The sequence below is a fragment of the Pseudochaenichthys georgianus genome, chromosome 10 (assembly GCF_902827115.2).
Source record: "Pseudochaenichthys georgianus chromosome 10, fPseGeo1.2, whole genome shotgun sequence".
NCBI classification, from domain to species: domain Eukaryota; kingdom Metazoa; phylum Chordata; class Actinopteri; order Perciformes; family Channichthyidae; genus Pseudochaenichthys; species Pseudochaenichthys georgianus.
This window is the reverse complement of record NC_047512.1, coordinates 11138709-11148166: the sequence shown is the minus strand read 5'-3', so window position 1 is coordinate 11148166 and position 9458 is coordinate 11138709. Positions and strand designations below refer to the sequence as shown.

The 9458-nt window shown below is 40.1% G+C and overlaps 1 pseudogene; it reads right to left on the bottom strand.

Moving 5' to 3' along the window:
• Positions 1-6804: 6804 nt before the first annotated feature.
• Positions 6805-9234, bottom strand: LOC117454245 (uncharacterized; annotated as a pseudogene).
• Between the last annotated feature and the right edge of the window lie 224 nt (positions 9235-9458).

Here is a 9458-nt window from a genome sequence, read left to right as displayed (position 1 = left end):
TAATCTGCCGCTGACGTTCATTACCATGTTAGTTCATGAGTCATGAGAGGCCCACAAGAGCACAAAAAGGTCTGAAGAATGCGGACGAACAAAAGACTCAGCCTCTGTGTTGACTCAGTGCTCTGATATTTATGACTTATGCTTTCATGTGGCTTCTTGCTGTAGGAAACAATGTATCGTAGAACAAAGTGCCCTTTTATTTCCCCCTGGGGACGACGTTCGTGTCAAGTGATTGACGTTCTTCAGAATCGGCCCACGCCTACTCAGCATGCATAGCTTTTCATGATACACTTATAGCTGCTCGCTGAGTCAAAGTGGGTTTAATAGCAACGCAGTCATTCACCGTCTTATCTCTGTCATCATATTCCCACCATATTTGCATGTAGACATTCAGGGTATTGACTGAAGGAAGGAAGTTCAACCCACATGAGCATGTGGTTTTGACAGACAAAACCCTGTGGAGAATTCTTGAGAGTTTCATTGCAGAGTGGGATTTAAAATATCCGATATCAGCCCGATTCAGAGGCCATGAGATCACGGTACAAATTCTTGGAAACTAGAATGGGAAGAATGCCGCGGCAAACAGCTGACAAACTTCCAGGTTTCTCAGTATATCATGCAACCAAATCGAGATCAGAAAAAGTAGACTTTCTTCTAGTTTAATGGCGAAATGACTGAGGGGAATACGTTCCCATCCCTCTTGTTGATTAGCACACCGCAGAGACACATGATGAGTTCAACCACAACACCATGACTCCAAACAGAAGGTGCACGACTGCATCACTGCCTCGTTTCAGAGACACCACAGTCGCCTCTGGGGAACAAGACAAGGTGAAGGAAGTCGCCAGGTAGTGAGGAGACAGCTCCATCCATCCTGCTGTCCCGGGGGAGGGGGGTGGCTGCTAGAGCAGGACGCTACCTGACGGGGGCTCTGATCGCCTCAGGGAGCAGCAGCATGAGGAGAGGACGGCCCCTCCATTTCACATCCATCATCCATGTTCTGCCCCGTATGAATAAAGATGATTTCCTTTGTTTTAAAGAGTGTAACTCAGACGTTTTCTGCCTGTTACTTATCATACTACATAAAAAGGCAGTAACACGCAGTCATATATGTATAAATGCTGTTAAAGTATTTTTTATTATTTAAGATTTCATAAAAAATGACTTATATATTAGTTAACATAAGCTACTTAATCACCGAATATATTAATGGCATGTTAAAAGATACTCATCCTGTGAATTTGTATTTAAATATTATTACTCCGATTAAAATGTTGGATTGTAGACTACATTTTGTAGATCTGTAACACAAATATTGAACTTTTATAAGAGTTATTTTTCACTGAAAAATCGCAATTTCACAAATTATATTGATAGACAGAAAATGTATAGAATAATCAATAAAATAATTTAGTAGAGTGCAGCCCTGAAATGGTAAATGGACTGTACTTACAGAATATAGCGTCTTCTCGACCCCTCAAAGCGCTTTACATAGTCATTCACCCATTCTCACCTCATTCACACACAGCACTAACACTTGCCAGGGAACTAACATTCATACACAGTTGGCTATGCCATCGGGAGCAACTCAGGGTTAAGTATCTGTGGTAAGTATCTTGCCCAAGGAAACATCGAACCCACAACCTTCTGGTTGAAAGTCGACTGCATTCTGTCGCAGCCACAGTCACCCTGAAAGAAGCAACGCTTAAATATGGTTTGCAACAGAGCACTTGTAGCTGCTGTTTACAAAGTTTACAAGCTTTGCACTGCCACGTGTTTTTCATTTGAGCCTTTACGGGAAACTATTGGATGAACTTTACGTGCTGGAAGTCCTCTCGTACGCTGAGGGATGAATGAACATACTGTACTCTCTCACAGTGATTCTCAGATATTACAGTCTCCTAATCCTCTTAGTGTAAAGATCTGAGGCTTTGTTTCCTAACACAGAATCAGAGATGTACCGCAGCTACTGAAGTTTATTATCACATGTGCTGTTTACCTGTCAGCCTGAGTGTATCAGTATGGTTACACTCAAAGGCTCAGTGAGAAGTATGCTGTCATAGAAAGGGGAAAGAGAACATATCAGTTAAATAAAGGGCTTATAACGCTTATTTTCACACTCTGCCAAAGACATTCATGGTGTGTTGCTTTGTAAAAAAGTGAAAGGAACAGATATTTCAAATATGAAAAGGGTTGCTAAGGGTTCAAAAACCCAGCATACTTTCTCACCTCCACACAGCCGGCAGATCACAGCGTGAAGTAGCTGTGGATGGTTGGTTTTGGAAAGTTACAGAAAAAGGTCTCCGAAATGTATCACTACAAACGAAAATGTTACAAACAATATTTTGGATATCTACAACCTTTAGTGGTTATTTTCAGATTCATGGTTTTTATAATGACTAAAATATGACATCCTTCTAAGCAGATCAGTACTTCAGTATGATCAAAATCCAAAGATGCCATACTTCACTCCGTCATGACCATCTGTGACCCAAAAGAAAAATGCCAATGAATAATTAACAAGCAGAATACATCTGAGAGAAAGTGAGTAACAGTCACACTGAGAGAAGCCAGCCACAACTAAATATACTGATTCAAAATACCAAATAAAAACGAAATTGTGACTTTGTATTCAACATTTAACATTTGACATATGCATCATATTTTTTTATATCCTGAGTAATATGTACATTTATGTCAATAGTACAAATCTAATATTAGTGAGTATGGAAACGTAAGAATGTCTGACTGAGTTCAGGAGAGACTCTTATAAGAGACTCGGCTTGTTTTTTACAAAAGAAGAGACAGTGTTTGCAGGGCTATTCTCCAATGGAAAATATCCAGTCAGGGTGTGTGAGACATTATGGAGATAATAATAGTGATTAACATGAGTTTTGTTTGTCTTTTATATTGTAGGTAGAGATGCCTGGACCTGTACGAACATTTAGAAAGATGAGAGAAAATTACAGGTTATTAAAAGTGTTGGAAAAAATGTTCCAAGGCCCATAACTTTGACCCAGTTTATTCATGCTGTCCTGACTGAGCACACGCACCTGTAACCTTGGCTGCTGTGCTCTCAGTGTTTTGTCTCCCTGTTCCTGCCTGTTGGCGTCAGCTGATAGAGGTGTTATGATTCTGTCTTGTTATGCACAATGTGGATTATTGTCTCTGAACTAGCTAAATACACGGGTCCGGGTAGAGTTCTTCAGAATTGATTGTGGCATCTCGACCGTGTGGTCAAACCGTGGCCCGTGACATGTCTTGTGAATTCCCCGGCCGAAGCTCCAAGTAAACCGTCAGTGTTTGCCATCAAAGCTCCAGCTCTCCTCGTGTCTCTCTGACTCCTGTTTCCAATGGCTTCAGAAGTTTCCCCACAAAAAGGATATACCGCATTTAAAACTAAACGCATGCGTATTTTGCAACATGCTCTTTGAGGTAAATAAAAACAACTGATGGTGGTGATCCTTTTAACAATGCACTTTCCTCCATGTTGTTTAATTTAAACAAACAACTATAAACAGGATATATATATTGATATAAGGTTCGAGAGCAAAATAATCTGCTACCTTTTAAAATGACAGTTAAATCAACATATATGAAAATATGAAGACCAAGGAACAATGAAATATTTGTTCTGAAGGCAAAGTAGAAAAATAATCTATTTTACAAAGAAAGGATTGATTTTAAGCATTGGAATGTGAAGGAGCCCAACTTTTATAAACTTCAGGTTGCAGTCATAATGAGAAGCTGCTGACGGTTTAACCACCAGGCATTTCATCTTTAAACAACGTGAGAGAGTGGCTGAGAGCTTATATTTAAGTCTTGTCGTTAAGCAGAGCTGTCATCGAGATGACTCTGCAGAGCTGCTCCAGAAACTTCACGTCAACGCATGTGTGAATGCAGATAATTACCCACTCTCCTGTTTCCTGAGGTTTTTTTTCCTGAAAAGACAAAAGTCCATCACAGGACTAGATGTCTTTGACGCACACAGATAACTGCTTTGTACTTAAAGGAGCTTATACTTCTTTATACTTACTATCCACCTTTTCATTACAAATGTATTATCTTTACAATTTACACACGGCATCTATTGCACGTCTGTCCGTCCTGGGAGAGGGACCCTCCTCTGTTGCTCTCCCTGAGGTTTCTCCCATGTTCCCTTTAAACTGTGGGTTTTCTCCGGAAGTTTTTCCTTGTACGATGTGAGGGTCTAAGGACAGAGGGTGTCGTATTGTCATACTGATATTCTGTACACACTGTGAAGACCACTGAGACAAATGTAACATTTGTGATATTGGGCTGTATAAATAAACATTGATTGATTAATTGATTGAAAGGAAGTCCATACAAAAGAAGATTTTAAAAACATTCAGGAAGTGCCCCACATGAAAGATGCTACCTGGGATCTAATAAAGATTTTCTAAGGCAGAAACCTTTGGTTGAATTTATCCAATTATCCAACATCTGTTTGTCTATGAACGATAACAAGGTCAGTACTTATGGAATCCTCTCCTAGAGGGACTAATGTATTTACACAAAGAGAAGAGCTCATGTTACTTTCCGCCTATGATACACCATATTTCCATGATATCTGAACGATAAAGCTGATAAGGAAAATACCATTTAAGAGTCTTTAAAGTTCTAAGTTTTGTCACATGGTTAGCCTATAAATATCTGATTTGTTTTTAAATGTGGACTGTCAGTTTACATAATGGTAAACATGAATGTTTACGGCTGCAAAACCCGATTTTTTTTAATAATGTCCGAGCTGAGAATGTTTCTTTTCTGACCAAAAGTCTAAAACCCCATGACCTGAAGTTTATCATGTTAAGACAAACAGAAAGCATTAAAAAGCTGACATTTAGAAAACCGGAAGCATTTGTTAATTATTTGTAATTTTCAAGCAACACTTTGATAATAAATTAATCATCCAACCTTCAGCTTGGTGATTCAAGTCTCGAGATACTCACTCAAACTCCGGTTCCTTCGACTGTGACAGCTTTCTAATTCAAGTTCATCTGTGATGGAGATTTCATTCTCATACAGCATCATATTGGGCAAAAACTAAGAAAGACAAAATGGAAAGAAGTAATTTCTCAGTTTTAACCTACCGCGATCAGCAAGCTGTTCAGCAGCATGCTTTACCTTTCTGGTCGTCCCACAGGAGTTTGCAGTGAAGACAAAATAGCGTACTGGTCGTTGCTGTATGTGGGGCCACAGGCGGGTTCTGAGGGTGAGCCGTCGGGGGTTCAGACTGGGAACAGACTCCAGGGTTATAGCTATAGCCGTGATGGTCCCATTAGGGAAACACTCTGAAAAAGACGATCAGACATTTGTATATTGGAGATTCAAGCCTACATAAAAAAACGTATTCTCTTTAACAAACCAATCAGCTTTGTGATGAAGTTGCAAGCCAAGGAGAAGACTTGGATAGTTTTGTTGGTCTTCGGATATCTCAGAGTCAATCCAGTCTGCTCTTGATGGATGACACTCAACAGCCTGAGAAGTTTTCAGAAACAATACATTATGATTTAAAGAGACTATAATCTTGACAAATCCCTGCACATTTAAAAGTTTGGTTAAGAGTCATACCTCGACCGTAGCATCAGCTGCAGAAAATGGTACAATCAAACTGAAATGTGTGTCGTTGCCATGATGCCGTACTGCTGAGCCAGGCTCCCGGTCAGCATTCGTTTTCCCATTATGGTCTGAAAGTTGAATCCTTTGGTCCCGTATTTCACGAGGACATAGAAATTCTTATCATCACAGCTACCTGAGACAGAGGGAGGAGCTGCAGAGAGGGAAATACTTTGAAACAACTGTGCTCGTTTTGTTATGAATTCCTCTTATCCATGGGTACAGACCTATGTCTTCCAGTTTAGCTCAGATAAGCAGTGGCAGTAAATGGAGCATGCTTTGGCAGGACCAGGAAGCCAAAGGTCAGATGAAGGTGTAAATTGTAACCCCCATTTCTTTCTGTTGGGAGATAGTTATTAGCTGACAAAAAAAAAAAAATGCATTTCATTTCCCACGTTGAGTGTAAGGCTCACCTTTGTCCTACGACACGGTCCGTGAAGGGCACTTCAACAGTATAGACCTTGGAGCAGCCGTTAGGGGACATTTGTCAAAGACTTTAAAGCCTCTGGCAAGCAGTCGGCCAAGGACAAAACCTCATAGGGGGAGCTGATGTTCTTTAGCATTACATCAAAGCCCACCGGCCCAATCAACGCCTTAAACATCATCTCCTTGGGAACAGTGGCTGTAGGTCAAAAATGAAGAAATTAAGGCAGGTTGCAATTTATGTAAAAAAAGTAGCATGAGTACCAAGATAATATGACTCACCGTCAATGACTTGTGGAGGTTGAAGCTGCGGGGGGTCTCGAGGGAGGAAGACTTTGTATCTCGTGTCCTCATTAGTGTCGTCTTCAGTCCAGAGCAACTCGAGCATCAGCTCATCATATAAGAAGTGAAGTACTGACCATCCTGGCATGACTCTGCATAAACAAACATCCTGAGTAAGGCCTTTCCTGAATAACATTATCATCTACAGATTAAAAGAAAAAGGGAAATTTGTCTGGCAATGAAGCACTAGATGTTGCAACAGTCAAACATACTCACACGATCCTTTACATTTGTACATACCAACAGGATTTCAGTAGTGTTATCTTCCATGAAACAACAAAGTGTGAATGCTTGTTAAACTGTCTCTAAAGTCTAAAATGACTTTAATGTACCATTTAACTACGCCGATTTCTCCACTGTGTGAGAAATTCTTTAGATCCAAGAAATATAAACATCTACATTTTGCCCTTTTGTAGTATTTCAGATTTTTTTTTTGCATAGCTGCATGACTAAAACGACCTCGTCAATTTATGGACTAAATTGTTTTATCTAACCTTGATCTGGCAACCAGCAGCCCCAATAGGAATTTCAACAATGACGTAAAGGTCATCGAGAGTCAGGGAATAGCTTCTGGCCGATATCTCTGAAGCTTCGAGCTTCGAGCTTCCTCCCATTGACTCCCATGTTCACCTCCAACAGTCTGAAGTGTTTCGGGCAAATCAGAGGGGCAATGCGCCTCGGCAGGAACCAGCGGATTGAGGTTTCAGTAAAGAAAACCCCACCTGTACACCAAAAAAATATATAATACAACTTAGGGTCTAACATGGAAAGATTTAAGGAAAAGGGCTAACGTTTCGAAATAGTGAAATCTCAAAACATTTTGACTGAACAAATGGTTAATTCGTATTTTATTTAAACAATCTGAAAAAGGAGAATTCAAATTATGAATGTAGCAGCTTTACAGCGACATACAGTAACACATCCTTAAAGTGTCATTTAAATAAATAAAGCACTTCTTCTGGATACAAATTCTGGTGGGGAAGATATTTTTGGCTCCATTTTTAGAAAAGTTTGATATTTAAAAAATGCTGGAATCAGAAATAATATGGCAGATGTTTTTTTTAATTCCTGACAGTAAAAAGTGCCCCAAATTCCCAGTGAAAAACACTAGAAGACATGACATCAGTGAGTCTCTTTACATTACCCTGAGCTTGAGGACAAGCGGCTCCTGCATAAAGTTGAGTCGTCAGCTTCGTCTTCTCAAATATAATCGAGGTGCTGAGCACAGTCATCGGCACACCTGCTACCTGGGGGGAGATTACACAACATGTGGATGTAAATGCATACTGTGGTAACATAATAATTTCCCTCCTAAAAATATGGGGGGTTATAAATAAGAACTCACTGATTTAAGAGTGCCAACTAGATTCCAGACAAAGTAATCCTTATTGATACATTTGTATGTAAGCAAGTACCTAATGGGCTGCAAGTGATTCAACAAGTCTGCCTGAGGGGAAAGATATCAAGTGAGAGTTGTTTGAATCTCAGTGAACTGCAGTCCACTTACATCCTTGGTGTATGTTTCACGTGAAGGATTTGGGCTTCGCAGAACCAGCAGAACCAGCCTGGTAAGAGTGCTTGAGATCCCATAACCATTTCTCTGGGCTTCGTCCACCTGCATGACCCTCTCCTCAGGAGTGAAGAACACCACTTTGGTGATTCTGAAGCCTGTGTCCCTGGGTTGCTGTGAGGCAAATATCAAGACATTACATACAAGATGTTTCTAGAATAAGAAAATAAAAATGGAAAAATTAGCCAATCTTACCTCAGCAGCTTTTGGGGATCCGAGTAGGGTATGCAGGCAGGTTATAATCATTTGGAGCTGGTTTTTTCACAGACACCTAGAAATGAGGCCACTCCATAAGTGATAATCAATCTCTGCAGTGACATGAAATGTACCGGCCTTGACACTTATACGAGGCATCAAGCCACTAATCATCTAGACGGGAACATGCCATGCTGCGTTCACTTGCCTCCATGTAGTTGGGTTTACAGATAATTTCCCGGAAGGCCCAGGGAGAGTAGTAGCAAGTTTCTTCCACCAGGTAAAACTCGTCTTTAACCACATTGTCAGATTGTAGCCGCAGACCTAGTTTTGTTGTGAATGCTTTATCGTCCTAAAAACACATGGAAACAAGTCTCAAAATGAATTGCCACGTCAAAAGCAACATTTGGTGCTGCGTCACAAACTAGCATTCAGTCGTTTTTACCACATTTCGAGCAAAACAGTTTTGGATGGAGGCATAAATCACAGCGTTTCCCTGGTGGTCTTTCTTGATGGTGAAGCCACACTGAGAAGATACACTTGTCGTGAGGATTATTGAAGAGTTGTCTGAGGAAACAAACAAGAAAGGTTCGAATTAAAAAAGTGAGATTAAGTTAAGAGAAAGCGATATACTTGAAATGTCAGCTTACTTATGACAACGGACACTTCAAGAAAACTTCCTCCAAGTCGACTGACATCCACACGCAGCAAGTTTCCAAGGCATTTAGAGTTGATCTCTGGGATTAAACATTTATATTAGATAGCAGCACACAAATGTGTTGAAAAATATCACAAAATGACAAAAACGTACTTATTGGGGGCTTATTTTGTGCCTCAATGTTAACAACTGCTACAAGGAGAATGAACCACCTGAAAAAGATTGAATATGTTTTAAATATATAAAGAAAAATAAACCTTAATTTAAAATATATACATAAAAAACAAAACTACAAACCCCAATCCAGCTAAACAACCCATGGCAAGAGTTGGGAGACGAGTGAAGGACCCTGGTGTTAGGGAAATAATTATATCAGACTCCTAGATGTGACAGGACCAACCTTGACGTCTATTTATGTCCTATGAGGACACAGGCTGCTTCAGCCAATAATGTTATTGTTCCCATTCTGTGACCGGTTAATACTAGGCCACAGATGGTCTTTGTTGTGGCTGCACTGGGACACTTCCTTCTTTGTTGTTTGTGGACTCCAGGGTATTCAAGGCCTGTTATGGAAATCTAAGACCCAACACTGTGGAGAGTACAAGTCAAAGTGATCAAAACAAATAAATGGTG